The following is a 25,872-nucleotide window of genomic DNA, read 5'->3' as shown; positions in this document are numbered from 1 at the left end:
TGTCATCGCTATGACAACGCCATCGAACATTACTTGAAATCACCAAGTCATTGTTTAAACCACACCACTGCTACTTGATGCCATGTGAAATGTTATGTCAACATTAGAATTTCGTATTGGATCATTTCTGCATAACATGCGTCTGGAAATAGTCTATCTTCAATTTAGTAAACACGTCTTGCAGAATTTTATAATTCTAGATCATGTCATGCTCTGTTTTTGCATCGAAATTTACCTGCAATGTAGCAAATTCCAAAGGGTCATCAAATACTCCATAGATTCTCCATAGATTTCAAAAATTTTAGGCAGAGTGAATCATCAAAAGACGAGCAGCGATTCAGACCAACAACCTGGAATAGGTTTTACCAGATCTGTTGTGCTTCTAATGTATAATACAAAACAAGTCTGCATAACATGCGTCTGGAAATAGTCTATCTTCAATTTAGTAAACACGTCTTGCAGAATTTTATAATTCTAGCTCATGTCATGATCTGTTTTTGCATCGAAATTTACCTGCAATGCAGCAAATTCCAATGGGTCATCAAATACTCCATAGATTCTCCATAGATTTCAAAAATTTTAGGCAGAGTGAATCATCAAAAGACGAGCAGCGATTCATACCAACAACCTGTGCATGGATTCAAATAGAATTACATGGCAATTGTGCTCAAAAGCCATTGTGAGTTTTATTTAATTTAAACCTTGTGCATGGAGACAACTCCTGGGTGAACCATGTCTATCACTTGGCATTGAACAGCTCCTGATGCAGCCTGTATATATATACACATAACCATCATCCTGATTTCAGAAATCAAGACATGGAAATGTGTTGGGCCCTCAAATGATACATACAGAATCCCTTACAAATGATCATTCAATGATGGCATCCTGCTACTATCATGTTTTAACATCTCAGCATTCAAATACTGGCGATAACAATGAATTGGGTATGTATTGACTATTGAGTACCTCCTCTATTTTGGAGAGATTGAGCTGCAGGGCAGAATTGATCCATGCTAGGAGTTATTTATTAAAATAATAATATATATTTGGTTAAGAAAACTAGTTGCTAGGAGTCCAAATAAATCCAAATCTTGCAGCTCGTTTCCACCATTAGTATTAGTTAAAAATCCATTAAACACAGCAATCATTCTATAATGGTAAAGGCATATAGATTTGGCAAACACCGCAATCATTATTAAGGGCACAGGACACATATTCAGTCCCTTGTCTATAAGTTAGATGAAGGAAAATGGCTCTATGAATTTGCTTCCCCACAATGCCTAGACCCTGTCAAGAAAAATGAGGGGGCTTAAACCCTGACAAGAAAAATAATGGGGCTTAGACCCTGTCAAAGAAAATGAGGGGCTTGCAACTTTCTCTTCAGCGAACCTCTTATTTGATCAATCAAGAATAATAATGCCCAGAAGTTGTTCTTCAACAGACAGAATTACGTACAGAATTACAAATTAGAGTTGTAATTTGAATTGTAATTTTGAATAACTGCTTTTAATTCAATAGAATCATCGCTACATGGTTGAGTTCATAAAAAACATTCACGAGTTCTCTTCAACCAAGGGTCCGTTTAATAAGGTTTCATTGGTGAAAGAACCTTTGTGTGTGTATTATGATTGCATTTATATTCTATCATTTACGTTATTTTGATTGCATTTATATTCTATCATTACGTTATTTTGACTGCATTTATATTCTATCACTATGTTTATGATTATTTAGTTCAGCGTCCTAAATGCTGGGAGAATTGTTATATAATTATATACTTAATTTAACATCCACTTCTTCACATTGTTTTCTTGTTGAAATCTTACTAACATGACACGACCTTATATTTTGCAGAAGCAAATGTTGTAATGTTAAATGTAAGCAGTTCAGGCAAGCCCTGCACAGACAGATCAATGTATAGTCTTTTCCAATGTTATAAAAGACTTTTTCTTCAAGATATATGTATGAGCACATCCCACACCTAACAGAGAACAGAGAATAGAGCCTTATAAATTTGATTCAAAATTATTTCCTAGTTGAAATAATTTAGTTATATATATGCTTTCTTGATAATTTAAACTTTATCCCTTTCTGTTAAACTAATGCAACGTGGTGCCATCGTGTCTGTCTTGTTTATTCAAAAATGGTCATGATCATGCAGTTTCACTTGCATTCATAGTAGTCTTTGCAGCTGCTAGGAGTTCTTCAGAAACAGGGCTCGCTTTTATCTTTAATGAGTCAAAATCTTCTTGGGCAGAATTTGGCAAAAGAAATTGTAGGATCGAGGCAAGCTATTCAGTGCCTTTATGGGAACAGGGCACAGCTGAATTTGATATCTGCGCACCTTGGAGAAAGTGTTGGCAATTTTTTTCTTTACTACTTGTTCTCGGATCATCTTGCATGTAGTCCAATCCCTTTTCTGTTATTGAATTTGCAGTTGTTTCTCCCTACCTTTATCTGACAATGGCCATTTTTTACTATATAGCACGCATTTGCAAGCTAAATGTGATATTAACTAATTTGTAGTTGCTGTTTTTTTTCCCTTTTTACAATAGTTGGATGCTAAGTTAACACTATCACGATACATCTATGGGTTGTCCCGGAAACATTAGATAGAATGGAGTTGCATGTTTTCATGTTAGAATGTGTATCTAGCTCATAAGGCTAGCATTCTAGGTCTTTTTTTGCGTCTCCTATATTTCATAACTTTTCAACCAAGCAAAATATATAGAAGTGGATAGAAGCTCTTCATTTGTTGGTCAGAATTCTTGCATCACTTTAAAAATTGGGAAATCTCACCAACTATTTAGGAAAGCGTGTACTCCCTTAATGCTTTTCAACTATTCTGATATAATAATCACCTCTTAATTTGCATAGCACTGTGCAGCTTATGTTGGTTGCTCACACAGTAATGTTAAATACAGATACTTTGCCTTTGCCTACTCTATTTTCTCACTGGGCAATTCAACTTTCAGCATTGAAGGACATTTTTTGGGCGTTCTCTGTATTTCTTCGTCTCCGGTAACAGCCTTAATCTCCTTTCCAAGTTTTTGCTTCATTCCTATTCATCCATGGACCATGATAGAAAATCCTCTTCCATCAATTGTACATTAGCCACTGAGTAGCTACAGAGCCTTATAAATTTGATTCAAAATTATTTCCTGGTTGAAATGATTTAGTTATATATATGCTTCTTGATAATTTAAACTTTATCCCTTTCTGTTAAACTAATGCAAAGTGGTGCCATCGTGTATGTCTTGTTTCTAGTGAACAAACTCTTGTCTTGTCTCTAAATCGCTTCTTTGATATAGTTGTGTCCTTTCCTCCTTATTCTCATCTAACTGCAAAGTGCAATTTCTTGACTGCAATACCTACCTTTTTAATCTTCAACCCCACAAATATCACATCGATAGTTCTTCCTTATATATCCAGTATCAGTTTCTTGTTAACTGTTAAATGTGGTTATTTTGGATTTATTGATAGTCGTTTATTTTACAACTGTCGAATACCAGATACCTAGAATTGTGCCTTAATTGTTTTTTCTATGATCCGAGGCTTAAATCAAGGACTTAAACCCTTTGAAATCCACCTGGAATGAGTACTTGTCACTTCCTATTGTTCACCATTGACTGCTACATGTGAAGCCATGTCATCGCTATGACAACGCCATCGAACATTACTTGAAATCACCAAGTCATTGTTTAAACCACACCACTGCTACTTGATGCCATGTGAAATGTTATGTCAACATTGGAATTTCGTATTGGATCATTTCTGCATAACATGCGTCTGGAAATAGTCTATCTTCAATTTAGTAAACACGTCTTGCAGAATTTTATAATTCTAGATCATGTCATGCTCTGTTTTTGAATCGAAATTTACCTGCAATGTAGCAAATTCCAAAGGGTCATCAAATACTCCATAGATTCTCCATAGATTTCAAAAATTTTAGGCAGAGTGAATCATGAAAAGACGAGCAGCGATTCAGACCAACAACCTGGAATAGGTTTTATCAGATCTGTTGTGCTTCTAATGTATAATACAAAACAAGTCTGCATAACATGCGTCTGGAAATAGTCTATCTTCAATTTAGTAAACACGTCTTGCAGAATTTTATAATTCTAGCTCATGTCATGCTCTGTTTTTTGCATCGAAATTTACCTGCAATGTAGCAAATTCCAATGGGTCATCAAATACTCCATAGATTCTCCATAGATTTCAAAAATTTTAGGCAGAGTGAATCATCAAAAGACGAGCAGCGATTCAGACCAACAACCTGAGCATGGATTCAAATAGAATTACATGGCAATTGTGCTCAAAATCCATTGTGAGTTTTATTTAATTTAAACCTTGTGCATGGAGACAACTCCTGGGTGAACCATGTCTATCATTTGGCATTGAACAGCTCCTGATGCAGCCTGTATATATATACACATAACCATCATCCTGATTTCAGAAATCAAGACATGGAAATGTGTTGGGCCCTCAAATGATACATACAGAATCCCTTACAAATGATCATTCAATGATGGCATCCTGCTACTATCATGTTTTAACATCTCAACATTCAAATACTGGCGATAACAATGAATTGGGTATGTATTGACTATTGAGTACCTCCTCTATTTTGGAGAGATTGAGCTGCAGGGCAGAATTGATCCATGCTAGGAGTTTTTTTTTCAGACGAAAAATCAAAATATATTATATTCAGGAAATATAATGATCTGTTTACATATGAAACTTGAAAGTTTGAAACTCAGAAATAAATAGCTAAAACATAACCAGCATGACTGGCTGTTGCGGTAGCAAATAAACCCCTGCATCCAAACATGATAAACCAGCAAAAATGATAAACCACCCATCGCCGAACTGAGTGAAACTAAAACATCTGAAGACCATCAACAACTTAACAGGACACATTACGCATCCAGGGGATGGATTAAAAACTGTATTGGAAACTATAGAATCATCATAGACAGAACAGCATGCCAAAAACCTCTAGAAACACCCGCATTTTGCGAATGAGGACCAAGAAGACGAAGTATAGAAAACATATCAGACCATGGTTAATCAGAGGAGGGCATATGGCCCGTGATTGAGATGAGGACGGAATCGAGGGGCCTCCTGATTTTCTAAAAAATGCATGTATTACGCCACTTCCATAGGAACCAGCAAGTGAGAATAAATAGTGTGATAGGAGTTATTTATTAAAATAATAATATATATTTGGTTAAGAAAACTAGTTGCTAGGAGTCATATCATTTTTATATGTAGGCACACTCATCAGATATAGTTGAGGTGTTTTTCATGTAAATCTACGGAAATCTTTCGTAAGTGCTGGTTTGCAACAATTTGAATGTACCAGCGACTTTCAAAAACGCGTACAATACAGCCGGGATGTTTGTAACCCCTTCAATAATTCAAGCTCCCAAATTTGCACACTTATATGTAATCATTTCAACAATTAATAACTTTAATTTGAATTTGATTTTGTTCAAAAAAAAATGAAAATGCTAGAGATTAGATAAATATGATCTAATATATGATCGAAAAGTCCTGTTTCATTTTATATTAAACATTTACAATAGTTTTTATGATTTTTTTATTCAATCAAATACACATTATATGTGTGGTTTAGCTCCGTCCAAACATGGTAGGTTATATTTTTCTTCTAATAGTATTTAGAAAAGAATTATCAAGTATCATCTTACTTCAATTTGTCTTGGATAATACAACAGAGCAGAGAATTGAAAGGTTATAGCATGGCCATGTTGTTCTTTATCTTTTCTGTCATTTGTTTTATTAATTTTGTATTGGGATTTTTTTGTTTTTTTTGTTTTTTGTGTCTTTATTGTCTATATTTATATCCCTAAAGAAGTCATGGATAATCTGCAAGTAGGGAAGTCATGCATAATCTACAAGTAGGGACTTGCTACTGAGCAGCGTCCTTGTTCATTAATGAAATAGTAAAAGTTGGAAGTTGTGTTCAAAAAGGACATCTTGTTATTTATTAATTAAAGATGTGCATTCTAAGATTTGCTTATCAGTGAAATGTTGTTGTAAGCATTTTTCAACGATAACTGGATGCCAATTGACTTATAACAAATGGATTGGCATGAAATAGAATACCTACATTTCTGGCAATGATCCTCATATATTTCATGATAAGAAAAAGACCGATTAAGTGAATCTCCTCAAATTTTATATAAACCATTTAAGTCCATAATAGGAGGAAACATTACACCACATTCATGAATTAATAAAGGGAAACACAATCATAGCTAACAGCAACCGATGAACTGTCATAAAAATCTATTTGTAGTCGGTTTCTGCAATTAGTCAATTACTACTACCTCTCATGGAAATGGCCATAAATTAATGACTTGCTTAACGCAATTGAATCCCAAAAATGATATCTAACATTAATATTCTTGCAAAACATTCTAATATACACTCTCTTAATACATAGATATACACTGTTATAACCTACTGCCCTTAATCTTTGCCACATATTGAGTGGGGTCTTACTACTACACCACTATGACTGTTGTATTAATTATTATCTGTTTTCTTCAAATTTCAAGTGACTATCATTGCAACTGATTGGTTGTCTTTGTTTGTGCCAATATGCAGGCTAGTCAATCTGAGGTTTGTTGCATTTTCTTTGTTAAATTATGTACCATTGAAGTTCAGGATTGCGGGCATCAAACTTGAGGGCACATGCTCGATTCCCTTGATTGCAATAATGGCATTCAGGAACATATAAAGCCTGCACAAGAGAAAAAACCAAATAAAGTGCAGGACCTTACCTCACTTGGAAGGCATTGAATTCTTTGAGCTCAGTTGAAATACCCAGTAAAGCTTTTCAGTATAAAATGAAGCTGGCACATGAACTTATCTTAGAAGGTTAGAGTTTCCATGACCAATCTATGAAAAACTCCAATTCACATGTACAAACCTCTGTTTGAATGCAAGGCCTCTCTTCAATCTCATTCTTTCAACTGTATTATAGAAATTTTATAAGTTATTGATGTAGACAGACCTCCCAAATCATGGAGTTATCTTTGAGATTTTATCTTTTGATAGCCTTATAAATTACTTATAAAAGAGACTGCATTATGAACTATGGGACCAACCTAGAAGATGAGGTTTCTGTTCTTAGAAAGTTTTTAGAGACTCAACCAAGTATTTATGGCTATGAGAACACCATTGAAGTTGATGTGGATAGAATGTTAGATGTTGGACAATTCTTCTTGGAGGTAGCATTCTTCAATTTGTCATTTTATCTCTTCAAGTGATATGGGAATAAGCTATTGGTGTTGGTCCCTTCTCTCTTTGACTATTTGGCTATGTTCATGCTCTATTATGAACTGTTGGACCACTTTCAGTATTGTAAGAATAACTCAATAAATTTCAATGTTATGGGTATCTTTTCAGGCACAATAAAAAGTCTCATGATGTTTTAATGTTTAGGGAATCACTCGAAAACATTTTTGTATCGATTAGTACGACCAACACAGGGGCAATGAGTGCACATAGATGGATTATGAATCCATTAGTTTTATCATTAAACATAAATTTTGAATGATACGAATTCTTCCCTACTGTGTTCTGTCTTTAAACAGCAGCAATAGACAATTTATTTCACTGGCTTTCAGATGGCATTTTGGCAATACAATGGTAAATGGAAGATTCAAATCATTTTATTTCATGGATATGTCAAAATGAGTTCGGAATTTTTCATCTCTACCCACCAATCCTAGCTAGATTCGACCTTAGGAAATCTCCTCTTAGGTAAGGAAGTCCCTTCTTAGCCTTAAAGCAAGAGGCAAGGCCACTGAGGTGACAGTGGGTGGCTTGCCTGTAGTTGCACCTTGGCTCTCCCATTGGCTTGGGACTTTTTCCTTAGGATAGGGTTCAAGAAGTAACAGAAACCAAAGGTAAGTCACCTTAAAATCTTTACGTATGTTGCTTATAAGGCGGTTATGGGGGAAGTATGAGTGAGTATCTAACTGCTGTTAATATTATAATTTTTACACCTAAAAGCAAAGAATTTACATAGTCTAACTTATCAATCAATTTACTTGGTCTCATCTCCCATAGAGAGAGGAGAGGAGGATATGTATACAATAGTGACTGTAAAAATTATTCACTTTATAGTGATGATTCTTGGGGAATATCTGGAGGAGACAACTTACAGAGGGATATGCAGTATCATAAGAAAAGAGATCAAGAAAATAATACTACCTATCCTTTATATTAAGACAAACGTATTATGGAAGAAATAATGCAGGAAAAAAAATACCTCTGTTTCTAAAATCAAGGTTACAGTAATGAGTTGAGTGAACCTCATGGCAAAAATTATATGAAAGATAGAGGCAATGAATGCACATAGATGGATTATGAATCCATTAGTTTTATTTGTTATTATTTTTGACTTGTGATCATCACTGACATTGTTTTTTCTAAAATCATGTACAATCAAAGCGTCATAGATGCGTGATGCTACCACAATGACTTCAGTAGGAATAGATTTGGATGCCTATAATCATAGTTTTTATATTTGACCAGGGAATATTTGCGAAGGCAATCTCATGTGCCTTTTATACAAACCGCTTACTTAACTTTATGCCCGTTAATTTTGAGCGTTGGACCTTTCGATAGGTTGCACGGAGACTGTAACAAGGTTGGTTTACCAACCCGTTGCTTTCACTAATAGTAATTGTCCTATAATTTCACTAATAGTAATTGTCCCATAAGCTAGGAAAGTAGCCAAGAGTTTTCACACAAGCACTGCATCTTACATTAAGGATGAAATTCAATCAACTATGGAAGAAATAATGCAGGAAAAATAATCCCCCTCTGTTTATAAAATCAAGGTCATTAAGACAAACAATGCAGACTTCAGTGAAAATTTGATCCTATGATGTTAAGACAAAATTGATAGTTTTATTGGAAACAGATTATGCATGGTTCTGTTTCTAAACCTAAACTTATTTAAATAAACTCCCAGAACTGATAGAAACTATTGTAAACATTGTTTAAATAGCCTGCGTAAAAAAACCCACAACTAGGAAATATAAAATGTGTTAGTTTCAAAATGAAACACACCTGTTTAGTTTTGTTTGTTGTTTCTAGCTTGTTGAGAGTATAGGCACAGGATTTCAAGTGAAGAGGGAAGCTTATCAACAGGTAACTTGTAATACCTTTCCAATTTCTAATACACTAAATAACTCGAGCTTGGTCTCTGGAACTCTATTTTGTAAATCATTTTGCAATGAAACTGCAGTCTTCTTTGCAACACTTTGTCATCATGTTCATTTTGTTTTCCAGGTGGAAAAATTCAAATGTATTCCTTGGAAATCCAATCATTTTCCCTTTCCAGTATTCCAATTATTATTCCACCCAACTAATGGAAAAGCTATTTTTATTTCTAATGTATGGCATGCACTCTTCCTGTTTTGCTAAAATTTCAGTGCAGTGTTTATAATTTGTCTGGTCTGCTTCTGCATCTTAGATATTCAATGTTCACCCCTTTCAATTTTGGATCAGTGGTATGAAGATAGACCAAGGACATCAATGGGCACAACATACCAAGTCGTGTTTTATAAAAATGAAAAGTTTGCGTCATGGGAAAGCAACCTTATAAAAATCATATAAATAATTCTTCATGGAGGGAGCACTAAGGCAGGGCATAAAAACATGAAGAGGATGGAATTATGCATGACATAGGTGAGCAGTTTAGGTTATCATCCGTTGCCCAAAATCAGAATATTTTGCTCCAAAGAAATGACAGAGAGGTTATCAAATCAGAATATTTTCCTCCAAAGAAATGACATAGATGATTTCAAAGGTATCAAAGGCAAGTCTCCAAAAATGCTTCCATCACATCCAGGAAAAGTAGCCCATGTGTTTTGAACACACAAAAAGTCTGAAAATGTCTCAAAACAAAACCCAAAAGATTCTCAATGTATCCCCTGAAGCTTTTGCCCAACAACATCAAAATAGTACCGAAAAGAAAACCCAACACACTTAAAAAGCATGTAAGAGCCTACAAATTAGTGCAAATACTCTGTGAGGAAGACCCTTGAATCAGTTCTATAACAGATAATGTCATAAATAAAACCCAAATCAATCTAGCGATAATCAACTTTGAGGTGAATAAATACTAATTTCACAAGTTAGTAAGATTGACATGTAGTCAAACTAGCAATGATCCATCTCAACTTTGGGATTCTGGTATTCCAAATATTATTTCACCCAACTAATGGCAAAGCTATTCTTATTTCGAATGTATGGAATGCACTCTTCCTGTTTTGCTAAAATTTATGTGCAGTGTTTATAATGTATCTAGCTTACTTCTGCATCTTGTATTAGAATATTCCTATTTAGTATTTAATGCTCATTCCTTTTAGTTGTTGCTATTTGTATTCTTTTAGCAGTTTCTTAGATGAAACTGAGTGTTTCTATATTCTACATAGAAACTTGATGTTTCTATTATTGTAAATATCTCTGTATTATGATTGAGCTGTTTGCTCATTCAGAATTAATTCATTCAACATTCTTTTATGGTATCAGAGCAAGGTTAAGAGATTTCTTGAACAGTTATTCTCTCTGCATCTTAATCTCTTGAGTCCTTTCTAAGGTCGAGCCCTCTGTAAGCCAGGTAGCCTTCACTGAGTCTTAGCCTCGGCTTTGCTCGCTGTGATAAAAGCTTACAGTCGTCCATCTCGATACAGAAATGGATTCTTCCCCTGCATGATCATTTTTCTAAGGAATTAACTTTGTGGCGGTGACTGTTTCGTGGGAGCGGAATTTTTTTTTGCTGGCCAGTTTGCTTGGAATCGTGAAAGTCATTTTTCCGGTTTGGAATCGTGAATTGAATCCGGCTATTTTCTTCTTCGCCTGGCGGCTACTCGAACTCAACACGTATCCACGGATATTCACGTGGACTACTTTTCTTCGGCAAACGTGACCCAGGTGTTTTCTCTCATTCAAAACTCATTTGTTTTTTGAAAATCGGAGTCGTGGTCTGAAAATACGCTCTGCGGGCAACAGTCTATTTGTTTTTTTTGTTTGAAACCCTGTCACCTCATCGTGGCTCTTGTAATTAAAGACCGATTCAAATCACGAGTTCGAGCCTCTAACGCTGCTAAATCCGTAGTTCTCTGTCTCAAAAAATCCTAAATTTCTCGCTGAAAATTATATGCCCTCGGTCCTGGATCCCGTCTGATTTCTACCCTCGAAACCGACAGATCTTCTGCGTCACATCCCAGCACTTTCTTCTGAGCGCCAGCGCGTATATGTCTGCCTTTTAGATACCGGCCTCGATACGCGTGTGTTGGTTAATTATATTTCAAACCCGTGGATACACCTCGGTTCTGTGGAACTATACCACGGAACGTAGCTGAGACGTGAAGCTTTGATGCCTCACGTGGGTCCACCTTTGATCTACGTATTTGCTTTATCATAAACGGTCCTATTTGCCGGCAGTGTTTTCCCAATCAGCGGATTTCTCTTTTCATCGTGATCATGACAGCCTCCATTACAACTCAGACTTGAAATCACCTGTTGTAGCTCGGATTATGGTGCAGCTCCACGGACCTGAGCATACCTGTGACATCTGTTTATAGCTCGGACATTGCAGCAGTATACACTTGTGGTAGACTTGCATTCTCAGACCTGTGGGAGACTGTATTCTCAGACCTGTGCTTATCTTAGGACAAAACTCAGATCTGGACAGAGAAAGGAACCTCAAACTTTACCTTATGATTTGGACCTGTCACATTTATTAAAGCTCTGTCCTGTGTTTTTTGCCTAACTAAAAGAAGGGGACAGTTGCAGCAGTATTGCTATTGTTTTAGACTGGAGAGATATTTTTGCTGGGTAAATATTTTTTCTAGCAGAACAAAGTCTGTTTTTAATTTACACCAGGATAAACAGGCAGCTACATTTTTTTTTTGTGTGTCAGACTTCTGTATTTTCTTTGGGAAAATGGCCACGCTCACCAATCTAATGTTAGAAGGAAATCAACACTTTAATGGCAGCAACTATAACATTTGGAAACAAAGAATGTTGACCATTTTTGAATACAGGCGTCTTGATCAGCTCATTTTGGGCAAAGAGCTTCGTCCCGGTACAGCTGGGACCGATCAAGATAAATTTGATGATCGAAATCGAGAGGCTGTTATGCTTCTCAAGCTCTCTATTGCTGATGATCAGTTACCACAGATTCCTTCTGGCAAGACAGCTGTCGAAATCTGGCAACAGTTGAAAAAACTGCATCAGACATCTAACAAAAGCAGAGCTTTTTTTCTCAAAAATCAGTTGTTCTCCATCATGATGGACGAACATATGTCTTTACAGGAACATCTCAACAAAATTAAATACATTCGAGATCAGCTCGAAGCCATTGGTCGGACCATGGAGGAAGAAGATATGGTAGTCATTACTTTGAAAAGTCTACCGAAATCTTATGAACACTTCATAGAAACACTCAACATTACCACCACAAATGTTGATCTGAAGTTTCCAGATTTATGTACCAAACTTCTGCAGCAGGATCGGTGGAAACAGCAGTTTGGTAGTAGTGCTTCATCAGTGTCCTCGGAAAATGCATTTTCTGCAAAATATCAGTCCTCTCAGTCCTTTCAGCAGAAAGGCTCCTCTCAGCCTTTTGATTCTGCTAGGAAGAAAAGTGTGCAGTGTAATTACTGTCACAGGTTCGGTCACATGAAGAAAGATTGCCGACAGAGGATTGCTTCTGAACAGAGGAAACAGGGAGGGCCACATCAGACAGCAAATGTTGCAGAACATTCCGAGCAGATAGAGTCTGCCTTTTACGCCTTTATGGCTAAAAGGTCTTCAGATCCTGTTCCTTCCTCTGCATGGTACATTGATTCTGGCGCATCACGTCATTTCTCTCACAGGCGTGACTGGTTTATTGACTTCTCACCTTTCAGTGATTCCGTGGTATTTGGCGGAGGTGAAAAGTACACAGTAGCTGGCAGAGGTACAGTTCAAATTCAGTCTGGTGGGCGCACACTTATATTTCTGAATGTATACTATGTTCCTGGTATGGAAATTAATCTACTATCTGTCAGCCAGATTATGAGGAATTCTCCTCAACTTGATGTAGTGTTCAGTACCCACAAGTGCTCCATTATTGACAGGGAGACTAGTTTAACAGTTGCTGTTGGCCTAGAGGACCATGGTCTATACAGGCTACTTGACACCGGTGACTCTCCAGAAGTGGCTCTAGCAGCACGTATCTCTCCTATCAGCACTCTATGGCATCAGCGATATGGGCATCTCAATATGCAGTATCTCTCTCAGCTCTCTCGGGAGGGACTTGTGTCTGGATTACCTGATATTCAGACTCAGCAGTTGGGGGTATGCAGCGCCTGTCAAGCGGGAAAGCAACATCGGTCTTCATTCAAAAATGGAGAATCTTGGCGCGCATCTAAGGTACTTCAGTTACTTCATGCTGATATTTGCGGTCCTATGAATACAGCTTCTATCACTGCTTGCAAATATTTTTTACTTATTGTAGATGATTTCAGTAGAAAGATGTGGGTATATTTTTTAAAAAATAAATCTGATGCTCTTAGTACCTTTCAGAAGTTTAAAACCTTAGTGGAAAAAGAATCTGGTTGTAACATCATGACCCTTAGGACCGACAATGGGGGGGAATTTTGTTCTTCAGCGTTTGCCAACTTCTGTGATATTCATGGCATCAAACGTCAATTAACCACTCCTTACACTCCTTAGCAAAATAGTGTTGTCAAGCGTCGCAATCGCACGGTTGTTGAAATGGCTCGTTCCATGCTACAACACAGGAGTGTTCCAAACAAATTCTGGGCTGAAGTAGTATTTACTGTTGTTTATCTTCTTAACAGATCACCCACTCAGGTTGTTACAGGGAAAACTCCTGAAGAGGTTTGGTCTGGCCGTAAGCCTAAGATCAGTCATCTCAAAGTATTTGGCTCAATTGCATATGTTTGGATTCCAGCTGCTAAGCGCTCTAAGTTGGATTCCAAAAGCCAGAAACTCATGATGACAGGGTACAGTGATCATCACAAGGCCTATAGGCTGATAGATATAGCCACTGGTCGTCTTAGCTTCAGTCGGGATTTAGTATTTGATGAAGACAGAGGATTCTTTCAGTCTTCTTCTTCTGAGCAGTGTTCTGAGGATCAGCCTCACAGTGTTCTTCTTCCGGTCGGTCCACCTGATGGGAGGGATGATGTAGCATCAGTATTTGATAATACTCTATCTGAGCTTCCTCCAGAAAATAACCCTCCTCTTACAGCCCCTATTGCTCTTGAGTCTTCTCCACTTCCTCCTGATATTGGTTCCTCTACTCCTGCTATTGCTTCTTCTACTCTTCGGCCAAAATGGTGGGCTAAAACCATTGGTGATCTCCGGGATGATGAGCTCCTTGAAGGCAGAACTTCTAGACATAAGAACAGACAACAGTCTACAGTCAATTTTGCTCTTATGGCTAACCTACACAGTACTTTTGAGCCTCAAACCTATTCAGAGGCTAAGGGTACATCTGAGTGGGAACAGGCTATGGAAGCCGAATTCCACAGCCTTTAGAAGAATCACACATGGACACTTTCTGATCTTCCTGCAGAAAAAAAACCCATAGGTTGCAAATGGGTGTATAAAGTGAAATACAAAGCTGATGGAACCATAGACAAGTATAAATCTCATCTTGTGGCTCGAGGGTTCTCACAGAAGGAAGGCATTGACTATGAGGAGACTTTTGCTCCTACAGCCAAGATGAGTACCATAAGGCTTATGCTTTCCATAGCAGCTCAGTTCAATTGGAAAGTGCATCAGATGGATGTAAAGAGTGCTTTCCTAAATGGTGATCTCCAAGAAGAAGTCTACATGACGCAGCCTCCAGGATTCAAGGTTGCTGGTCAAGAACAGAAAGTGTGTCGGTTAGCTAAAGCAATCTATGGATTGAAACAAGCTCCTCGGGCTTGGTACATGAAAATTGATCAGTACCTGACAGATCAGGGTTTTCAGCGGAGTCCATCTGATGTAAATTTGTATATCAAGCATACTGGTGATGATATCTTGTTTGTGGTTGTCTATGTGGATGACCTTATCATTACTGGCAGTTCTGCACATTTGATCCATGGGATCAAACAAGATTTATGCAGAACTTTTGAGATGACCGACTTAGGACTTCTTCATTACTGTCTGGGGGTTGAAGTTTGGCAGACTGAAAATCAGATCTTTCTCTCTCAGTCCAAGTATGCCAAAAATCTTGTGGACAGGTTCAGAATGCAGGATTGCAAACCGGCCACGACTCCTATGGAACCAGGGCTCAAACTTTCAGCACAGTCATCCTCTCCCCTTGTGGATGAAACTTTATTCAGGCAATTAGTGGGCAGTCTCATCTACCTTACTGCTACCAGACCTGACATCAGTTTTGAAGTAAGCTACATTTCCCGTTTCATGTCAGCTCCTAAAGCTGATCATTGGCAAGCAGCAAAGCATGTGCTACGATATGTGCATGGCACCTCTGATTATGGTCTCCTATACACTCGAAGTTCCAAACCTATACTCCGTGGTTACATTGATTCTGACTGGGCCGGTTCGGTTGATGACCGTAAATCTACAGCTGGGTATGTGTTTAATCTAGGATCCGGTGTTGTTACTTGGACTAGTAAGAAGCAACAGGCAGTGGCTCTCTCCTCAACAGAAGCAGAGTATCGGGGAGCAGTTAAGGCATCCTGTGAGGCAGTTTGGCTTCGACGTATGCTTGCAGATATGCATGTTTCCCAGACAGGGCCTACTTCTTTGTTTTGTGATAATCAGGGAGTGCTCAAACTTGCCAAGAATCCAATCTTTCATGAACGAACAAAGCATGTGGAAACTCATTGCCACTACATTCGCCAGCTTGTTGAAGACGGCTCAATTCAGTTACAATATGTTCCCACAACAGAGCAGCCCGCCGACATTTTCACCAAGCCTCTTGGTCCTGATAAATTTGTAAAATTCAGAGGGTCTATTGGTGTTGTAAATAGATTGAGCATTAAGGGAGGGTATTAGAATATTCCTATTTAGTATTTAATGCTCATTCCTTTTAGTTGTTGCTATTTGTATTCTTTTAGCAGTTTCTTAGATGAAACTGAGTGTTTCTATATTCTACATAGAAACCTGATGTTTCTATTATTGTAAATATCTCTGTATTATGATTGAGCTGTTTGCTCATTCAGAATTAATTCATTCAACATTCTTTTATCTTGGATATTCAATCTTCACCCCTTTCAATTTTGGATCAGTGGTATGAAGATAGACCAAGGACATCAATGGGCAAAAAATACCAAGTCGTGTTTTATAAAAATTACAAGTTTGTGTCATGGGAAAGCAATCTTATAAAAATCACATAAATCATCCAAATCATCAAAACATTAGCAGAGTTCTAATTAAAATTATCAGTGAAAAGCACCCTTATTATTTGTCAACATACTACCGGTATTATTCATGGTTAACCATGGTCAACCATAGAATTTCATTTCTATTACATTTCTGCACCTTATTTAGATGTGCCTATTCCTATATTGCCATTGTTCCTCAATTTATGCCTTACGGCGTTTCCTTTGCAACATCTGGTGCAAATGCTAGTTATACCGTTTTTAAAAGTAATTTCTACTTATTTTACCCTCCTTGTTGCGTCTTCGAGACTGAAGACCACATTATGACATATCTTTTCCAGGACGAAAAAAGCCATATATTCATATTGTATATTTAGCAAGATTGCTTTACATAGACATTTGTGCGGATTCCTCCACATCTAGCAAAATGGCAGAGTTTAGATGTATGTCTGGGATATATATAAAATATACGGTTGGATATAGCAGCATAATATTTTCAGCTAAAGACAAAAACTGTTTAAAGACAGCAGAGGAATAAATATCTCAGAGAGTAAGAAAATACATACCATATAAATCATTGCTATTAATTTATATGTCAAGAAGACAGAAGTCCTCAATCTGAAAGCAGTTGGTTGTCGTTTTAATCTACATTCTCCACACCCCTTGGGGAGTAGATAGGCCTTGTTTGGATAATGCATCAGCTTCCCTGTTGTTTGTTCTGGCAGTATGAGAAATAGAATAATTTTTCTTGTTGATCCATAAAGCTGTTATTCTATCCAGCGATCCAGCAAGATGGACGTTTTCTATGTTATGCTTTGACAAAACATGTTCAATAATTAATTTAGAGTCTCCATATATATGTAGCTCCGGAATATCCAGGAAAGTACAAAAAGAAAGGAGTCTCGCTAATGCCACCGCCTCAGCTCTGTTGTTGGAGCCATGTCCTGCATTCCAATGGATTTCAAAAGACTGATCCTCTGTTGTTTTGAAGAAAACACTGCATGCGCTCGTTCCCTGTTGTGCTACACCATCGAAAAAAGCACATGGCGGAACCATGGATATCCTTGTCGAATGATTCCTATCACCTTCATGACTGTTGTCTATTGTTGTGTTGTTTCTCCTTTTACTTCTTCTGATTTGTCCAGCCATATCCAGGGAGTTGTATAGGGATATAATAGATGACACAACAGAAGTAATGGGTTCCACTTTAGCCTCGAAGAGCCTGCCATTTCTCCATTTCCATATAGACAAAATGGTCAATAAAAGAATAGGCCTCCATCCTTTGTACATGGAGCTCCAGCTTTTGAAGGCCACAGGAATTGAAGAGAAAGAACCATGTGTGAAACCAAAATGAGCCGCTAAATTTTCCCATATAGGCCGCACCTGTGAGCATGTGAGAAATAGATGAAAATTACTCTCTAAATAGTTTCTACAAAGGAGGCAGATTGCAGGCCCTTGCCATTTCCTTTTTTGCAAGTTTTCCCACGTAAGGTTCTTTTCGTGGAACACCAGCCATGCAAATGTAATAATCTTCGTGGGGCATCCTGTTTTCCAGAAAGCAGAGGGAAAAACTTCTCCGTTAGTACCTGCTTCCATGGATAAAAGTTGCTGGTATATTAATTTAACCTGGACCGCCGAGGATCCACCCAAGCCATTCCAAATCAGATAGTCGTTCTCAGCCACGCGAAAAATGTCATGGGCACGAAGCTTTAATAAAACATTATTCCATTGAGACTTTAAATCCTCCCGCAGCTGAAGTTCCTCTGCAGTTTTCCAAAGTGGGATGGCCCCCTCCCATTTGCTAATAACGCTGGCCTAGAAGAAAATTCCACGATTATGGAGCGCTTGCAGCAAGAATGGGCCAATATGTATTTTCCCGACGCCTCCAGCTAGCTCATCCTGTCCAATTATTAATTTTGCATCTGTCTGGAATTTCCAAATGAGGTTTTGTCTAATAAAAGGTTCCAATCTCCTGAATCCTTTCTAGATAGCGGATCCATGGAGGGTCCCAATATGATTTTTCCGGATCCAGAATGACATGTCCCTATTATTCATGTATTTAGCACGAATTGCCAAGCTCCACATTGAGTTTGCCATGATGGCTTTCCACATCGACTTACATAGCAGTGCCTTCCGGAATTTTGATAATTCTAAAATGCCCCATCCTCCCATATATTTGGGCCGAGTCAGAGCAGATAGTCTGGAAAGATGATATTTGAATTGGTCCATTTTACATCCCCATATAAAGCTGGCAATCATCCTGTTCATGTTGTTTATAATTGCGGATGGAATATAGAATAAGTGTGCCCAGTAAACCAATGTCTGAAGGAGAACGGTTTGGGTCAGAATTAAGCGTCCACCTTTTGATAGGTAAGTATGTTCCCAAGCCGCAATTTTTTTATAAAAAAGGTCTGCTATCCAGGACCAGTCCATCACCCGGTACCCATTAGCTTTCAGATTAAAACCCAAGTATTTGAAGCCGTTCTGGATGGGGTTGACTTTGATATTAAATAATTGAGAAAGGAAAATAATTAAATTCCCATTTATGTCTTGGACATAAAAAGATGATTTCCCTTCGTTAATATTCATACCTATGGCGCTTTGAAATCTTCCCAAGATTCTATGAAGGCAAATCCAGGAAGCCCTGCACAGCATAGCGGAGATGAGAATGTCGTCGACAAAAAGGTTGTGAGATATGGATATTCCTTTGCATATAGGAAGGGGCCGGCAGAAATTTTGATGTATTGCCCTCCTTATGTGGAGACTGAGAGAGTCCATAGATATAATGAAAAGCAAGGGGGACAGGGAACAACCTTGCCTAAGCCCCCTGGAAGCTTTAAAAAAAGGCGTAGGAACTCCATTGATCAAGATTGCGTAATTTACCTCTTCCACACACGCCATGATCCATCTCGAACATCTGTTATCAAGGCCGATCCTTGTTAGGAGACAACGAATGAAACCCCAGTCAACACTGTCATACGCCTTCTTTAAATCTATTTTTAATATAGCAGCTTCCAGATTTTTGTGATGGATAGAATGCAGGGATTCTTGTGTGAGTACAACTGCTTCTAATATGTTCCTATCTTTGAGGAAAACGTGTTATTCAGGAGTCAAATGCAATGATAATACATTCCTCATGCGCTTTGCTATGATCTTTGATATGGTCTTATATAAGACGTTGCATAATGAAATGGGACAGAAGTCTGAGAATGATGTAGTTAGCGCCTTTTTAGGGATCAAGGCGATGTAAGTGGAGGATAAACACTGACTGATTTTTCCACTTACTCTTGATTCTTCAACCATGTTAAGAATGTCATTTTTAAACAAATCATAGAAATGGATGAAGAAGTCGATTGACCAGCGATCCCGTCCCGGAGATTTGTCCTTTTGAAATGATTTCATCGTTGATAATATTTCATCCTCTTTAACCGCAGCGAATAGAGCAGCATTTTGTTCATCATCGAACATAGAAGGGTACGACTCTATGCCCCATAAGATATCGACTATGTCGCTACCGGTATCTCTGTTGTAAGCCCTTTTGAAGAAGTTGACAGCTTCACGGGAAATATCCTCCTGGGAAAAGACAGAATTTCCCAAATCATCCTTAATCTCCCATATCGAATTCATCTATCTCCGTCTATTTGCATATTTATGAGAAAACTTTGTGTTTTTGTCGCCTTCCCTGAGCCATATGGCCCGACTCTTGAGTCGCCACATAGATTCTTCCTCCGCTAGAATCTTTTGCTTCATTTTTTCAAGGTCCCATATTTGTTTCCTCGTGAATGAGGAAATGGAGGCAAATTTGAAAAATCTTGATAAGCTTTGAAGTTTTTTATCTATGTCATTCAGCTTCCTTCTATTTGTAGCCTATTTCTCCCGTTGCCATGATTTCACTTTAGCGCGGAGACAGGATAAGCGATTTATGAAGTCATGTGATTGATAGGGTGTCTGTGTTGTAAGTTGCTGCCACGTATCCTTTATGAACTAGATGAAGCGTTCATCAGAGAGCCACGTTCTATTGAATTTAAAAGGATAACCCTTTCTGCTCCCCGAATTCTTCCACTGAATAATGATGGGGCGATGATCAGATATATATGCCGGATAGATCTTCATTAATGGGAAGCCGAATCTCTCAATCAACTTGCCGTGAATTATGAATCTGTCAAGTCTCTTGGCCATGAAGGAGTCATTTGTTCGGCCATTATCCCAAGTGGGACCTTGACAGACTGGCTGGATGTCAATGAAGTTATATTGGATAATGGCATTTCGAATCATACGGCCAATAGGATCCATTTTCCTGCCATTGCCCCAGACCCCGTTGATAGATAGAGTGCTAATGAAATCTCCTGCGATCGTGAGGGAATCCATATCAAAAAATTCAAAAGACAATAATTTATCCCAAAACTGAAACCGATTCCTATATGGGGTGTATAGATTTAAGATGTGGACAGGCTCGGAGCAATCTCTAAAATGGGCCAAAATCAGAATGCCAGCAAAGCATTAGAAGGCTACCGCTTTGATCTATCTAGGGTCCCATAAAACTGCTAAACCACCTGATAAACCATCAGCATTTGTAGCCACCATGTGCCAGGATGGGAGCATCCTCCTGAAATATGAAATAGTCTGAGAGCACTCATGCATCGTCTCCTGAATTAGAAGCAGTCTAGAATCAGAGGACCGAAATAGGTCCTTTAGGGCCATGAATTTTGGGTTTGCACCCAGACCCCGGATGTTCATGGACAAGATATTATTCATTTTGTACTACCGGGGGCCGACATGCTCTAAGAGGCCCAAGAAGAGAAAGATCATCTGAGACTACTTCAGTAATAGGAACATCAATAAGATTAAGATTTCTGGGGACCGATTCCTTTCTACCCGGTCTTCCGCGGAAGTGCCTACTTCCCCTTTTCTCTTTACGTCGAACCGTTATGTTGCCAGCCGATTTCAGGCTAATGACAAGGGACGGGGAGCGGTCAGGCTTATAAATGGTAAGAGGTTTCAAATTAAGCGAGGCCTTTTTTAGCAGGTGGTCGATATCACAGTCAAATGAGTTTTTATCCGAGGACCCCGAGGAGATGTATGCAGTTGGGGTATCGCACACAACTTTGCCTTTATAGCCAGCTAACAAAGCAGGAGAGGGCAGGATATCATTGAGATGGGAGGGATAGATGGCCGGGGATCGGGGGGATGATGAAATGTAGAGAACATTAGAGGAAGGACCAGCCATTGATGGGTTGTATGTCTGTGGAGGAAGGGGGATGGCTGAATCGAGGAAGGGTTCCGGAGGAGGGGGGGATAAAGGGTGATCCAACCGGGGAGAAAACTGATCAAAGTGAGACCAAAAATGAGGATAGGGAGAGTGAGCTGACCGTGGACGACATTCCATGGAATCATTTCCCCGCCCAGAATGGTCCGCTGATAACGATTGAGCTCGGAAAAGACGGGACGGTCTGTCCATGGGCCGGCCATTATGAGGAGAGAGCTGAGATATAGGAACAGAAGAATAGTAAAGGAGATCATCATGAAGAGGTTGTTCCTTTAAAACACCTGCATTAGATACACCGACAATTTTTCCCGGAAGGGACTTTTTTTGATGTTTAACAGCGGAACACCAAGGGCATTGTGGGAGAAGATGACCTGTTCTGTGACACGCCGAGCACCTGAATGGTACTCCCCAGTAATCCAAACATTGGCGAACAAAAGACGTATTCCAATTTAGATCAATCGATTCTAGAAAGCTTCCCCTATAAGCTTTCTCTATTAAGATCCAGGCAACGCGCTTATCCTTAGCGCCAATGCATCTTGGATCCACATATATGAATCTTCCAATCGCGTTGCCTATTTTTTCCATCGTTTCTTTGGTCCATAGCTCGATAGGCAGTCCTGGCAATCTCATCCAGATATAATTGTTTTGCGGAGTCTTCTGAGGGGATCAAAACCAATATACCACCTGTATAATGCCAAAAAACTGCGATCTCGAACCCAAGGCCTTGAGAAAATGAATTCCAGATCTCGGTCTCGGAGGAAATGGAAACTATACCAATTGTTCATTAGTCGAACAATGGTAGAGAAATAGCCAAGCCAGGGAGCCCATCTGGCAGAAATCCATTCTCTGATTTGTGCCTCCTCCATAGTTGGGAAGAACCAGCGACCCACTAAAGCTCGCTTTTGCAGACTTTTTATTCTATCAAGAAGTAGAGGCCCATCCAGGTTGATGGCTTCAGGCGGCGAAGAGGTTTTTACCGGTCGATTGGGGCAATGTTTCGGTTGTCTATCAGGTCCACCACCTTTGGAGGATTGTGCCTGCTGGGAAGAGGGAATGATGTCAGCATACAGCGTGGCTACCCATTCAGATTTTGTTGACTGGCTGACGAGAAGGTTTTCTGCTTCAATGGTTGCTCCCACCAACGCCGAAGCCGCGGAATTGTCAGAAGGGATGTCCATGCCAGAGGACATATACGATTTTTCGAATTCCAAGATAAGATCCTTCAAAGATATGCAGGAAAACCAAGGACCTCCAGGTTTTATGTCTTAAGGGAATAGGACCAAAAATAGTCTTTAAAAGCAGTACAAAACGGTCTGGAAAAGGATGGGCTCTAATAGAAAAATAGGGGAATGTCTGCCAATGACATAGAAATCAGAACCCAAGAAATTTCCCTTCAGTCAGGTGAATTAAAGCTATATCTCAAACCTCTATAGAAATTGGGGAAGTGGCTGTGGGCATTAATCATTGATTAGGGAGAGTAGGTGATCAAATATTTCCCAGCCGCCAGAAACGGGAAACCAGAAAATTGAAAATTTTCCGGCACCAAAAGTTTGGAATTAGCAAATGAAAACCAGATGAGAAGCTGCCTCAGGAAGACACTTCTGAGCAGATAATGCAACAACAGTATATCTCATACACACACCACCATGGACCAATCCTGATTCAAAAATCAGAACATGGTTTTGATATGATAATAAATTTCTTGAAAAATATTTTATTTTTCCCCCACTAGCTTATGAATTCTGATCCAGACATATATTACTAAAACCAGAGTTGAACATACTATGGAGATAGCAAGATTTGATTATTGTTGATTCGCTAGAAAATCTTAGCCACGAGCAAACCAGGTGGAGAGCACCATGGGCCAATTCGATAGTTGCACCAAGAGTGGTTGAATCCATGTTCAGTAGAGGTATATCATGAGGGAAAATATACAGTCGATGATAATAGAGGTCCGAGCCGAAGACTAGGTGACCGGGCTTATACCACCCACAGACGGGGAATGAAATAGCATGAGAGATAGATGCGGAAAGGAAAGAATAAAGTGAGCATCAGCTCAAAGGATGGTAGTGGATGGACACAAAGGGGATGGCAGTCGGTAGAGAACACGTTCAGAGGGGAGAGACGTCCAATGAAATCTCACGAATGTTCCTCTTCCTTCTTAAAAAATAGATGGAAGGCCATGGACCAGAAACTAAAAACAGAGGGCGTCATGGAAATTACCTATTGGAAACTGGCTGATGCTCTCCAGTGCGGCAGCTCGGAAGTTGCAGGCCAATGTTCTACATGAGGACATCCTTGTACATATTATGATATATCTTTATTAGGCTTGGCTTTAAAGAAGGTGTTGATCACTAGCAGAATGATCTAATTGATCTTTTGAACTCCGAGGAACAACAAATTCTCCAATGTATGGAGAGACATTGATTTTCAATGTGGGACAGTGGATCCTGGATCGCGTCAATGACAGAAAATACCCTTATTAGAATTGTTTGACGGAATAAGCTTATGTGCTCCAAACGTTGGAGGTGGAGTTTGTTAACTTGTTAGACATCCAATTCCATCATGCTCGACAGTGCGATCAGACTAGGATGCACTTCTGTAGGGTTACGAAAATAACTTAAGGGTTTTCACTGAAAGAGTGAGCAGATCACACAGAGTTTGGATATTTCACTCCTTGCAAAATATCTATAGATTTTTTTAAACTAATTTCGACTTATAAATCATACTATTTTAAATTAATTTCTACTTATTTTTATAATTTAAGGCTTTTCACCGATTTAAAAATAGAGAATAAATAAATGGAACAGGAACATACTAGTGGTGACATCACTGTCTAGGCTCTACACTGACATCATTCGTGTTTTCTGCTCTTGCTCCTTTTTTATGATAAATAGCTTCTCAAACTCATCAAATTCCAATCCCTTCTCTGCAAATAGTAACAAAATGCAGCATAGGGATTAAAACCTAAACATACGAATGTGAAGCAAAAAAACAATAGATTTTGAACCAAAAACCTGAGGTGTGTGTACTCCTCTCCTCTCTGTGTGGAAAATTGAAAATGCAGTGAATCTCCTCTTTGTGTGGAACACTGAAAATGCAATGAAGTTGAAAATGAAACATACATTGGCGTAGTCAATGGACTGAAGATCACTTGAGTGAAGATCATTTGGTGGGGTTCGATAACCTAATTAGCAACTCTCTTAAATCTCGTTTTCGCTCTGGCCTTGTGAAAAGTGAACATATACTACCTATTCTAGAACTTAAACAAAGATTGGGGCTAGGAGGGATTTTCAAATATGCTAAAATTTTCCCTTTGAAAAAACAATAATTACATTATTTTATTTTATAAATATATTATATTATTTTATAGATATATAATATTATTTTCACTTAAATACATTATACATTATTTTATTTTTTCTTAGATAGTATGTTTTTAGTTCTATTTCATAAACTAACGTCTTTGGGAAGTTTTTTTTGTTTGAAAACATTTTTTTTTTTGGCATATTTGACATATTTATATAATAATAATAATAATTTAATTTTAAGATTATTGTTTTTATGCAAGTTTATGGAGGTGGACATACTTTATTTTTGGAATTTGAATGTGAAACCTCTGAGAAGGAAACACGTACTCTTTTAACTTGCTTGTATTGAAAATATTTAAGTGTTCTTGCATATTAAGTGGGTGAAAACAAAAGAGAGTATATAGTAAGCCGATTTAATAATTAAAAACAAGTGTTAGTTTCTTAAAAGTCATATGACAAATTTGGAAGGAGTAGGGTATGTACCCTAGGTTAAATATATTCAAATTATTGTGTGAATGGGTTTGTAAGACCCTATGTTTTTATCTTGATAAAATGGAGTCCTCTCCGAGTCACTCACATAGTTTAGGTTTTCATAAGAAAAGTAGGTGTTTTGCCTTAAGATGTAAACATTTCATTTTAAATAGTGTGATGATGTGGTTTCTGCGAGGCATTAAAAGATGGAACGAGCATGCACATTTGGGATGCTAGTGTTATGTTCTACTCGAGGCATGGGTGCATGTCCAAGAAGACTCTAACAAGGGTTGAAGAGATGGAATAGTTAGAGGGGTTGGGGGGTTGTGGTCTCACTTAGAGGTGTAGAAAAGCAAGTTATTCACCATGAGAAGTTGTGAAGCTAACTTAAGACATTTGACAAGTTGCAGAAAGGCAACTTGGC

The 25,872-nt window shown here is 38.4% G+C and overlaps 1 long non-coding RNA gene across 7 annotated transcripts; it reads right to left on the bottom strand.

Annotated features, from left to right (window-relative positions):
* On the bottom strand, positions 1-24,929 carry LOC149251320 (uncharacterized). 7 transcript variants are annotated; one of them, XR_016266867.1, is made up of 6 exons: positions 24,792-24,929; positions 24,485-24,595; positions 4,001-4,164; positions 3,593-3,885; positions 351-513; positions 1-235 (listed from the first exon to the last, which is right to left on the bottom strand). It is a non-coding gene; the product is annotated as an uncharacterized LOC149251320 (long non-coding RNA). The 7 variants fall into 7 exon arrangements; XR_016266862.1 differs by having other exon boundaries at positions 351-3,885; XR_016266866.1 differs by having other exon boundaries at positions 367-3,885.
* Positions 24,930-25,872: the final 943 nt, after the last annotated feature.

Source organism: Pinus tabuliformis, chromosome 7, assembly GCF_031772625.1.
Source record: "Pinus tabuliformis cultivar Carrire ecotype Pingquan chromosome 7, CPIR1, whole genome shotgun sequence".
NCBI lineage: Eukaryota > Viridiplantae > Streptophyta > Pinopsida > Pinales > Pinaceae > Pinus > Pinus tabuliformis.
This window is presented reverse-complemented; position numbering and strand designations above follow the sequence as displayed.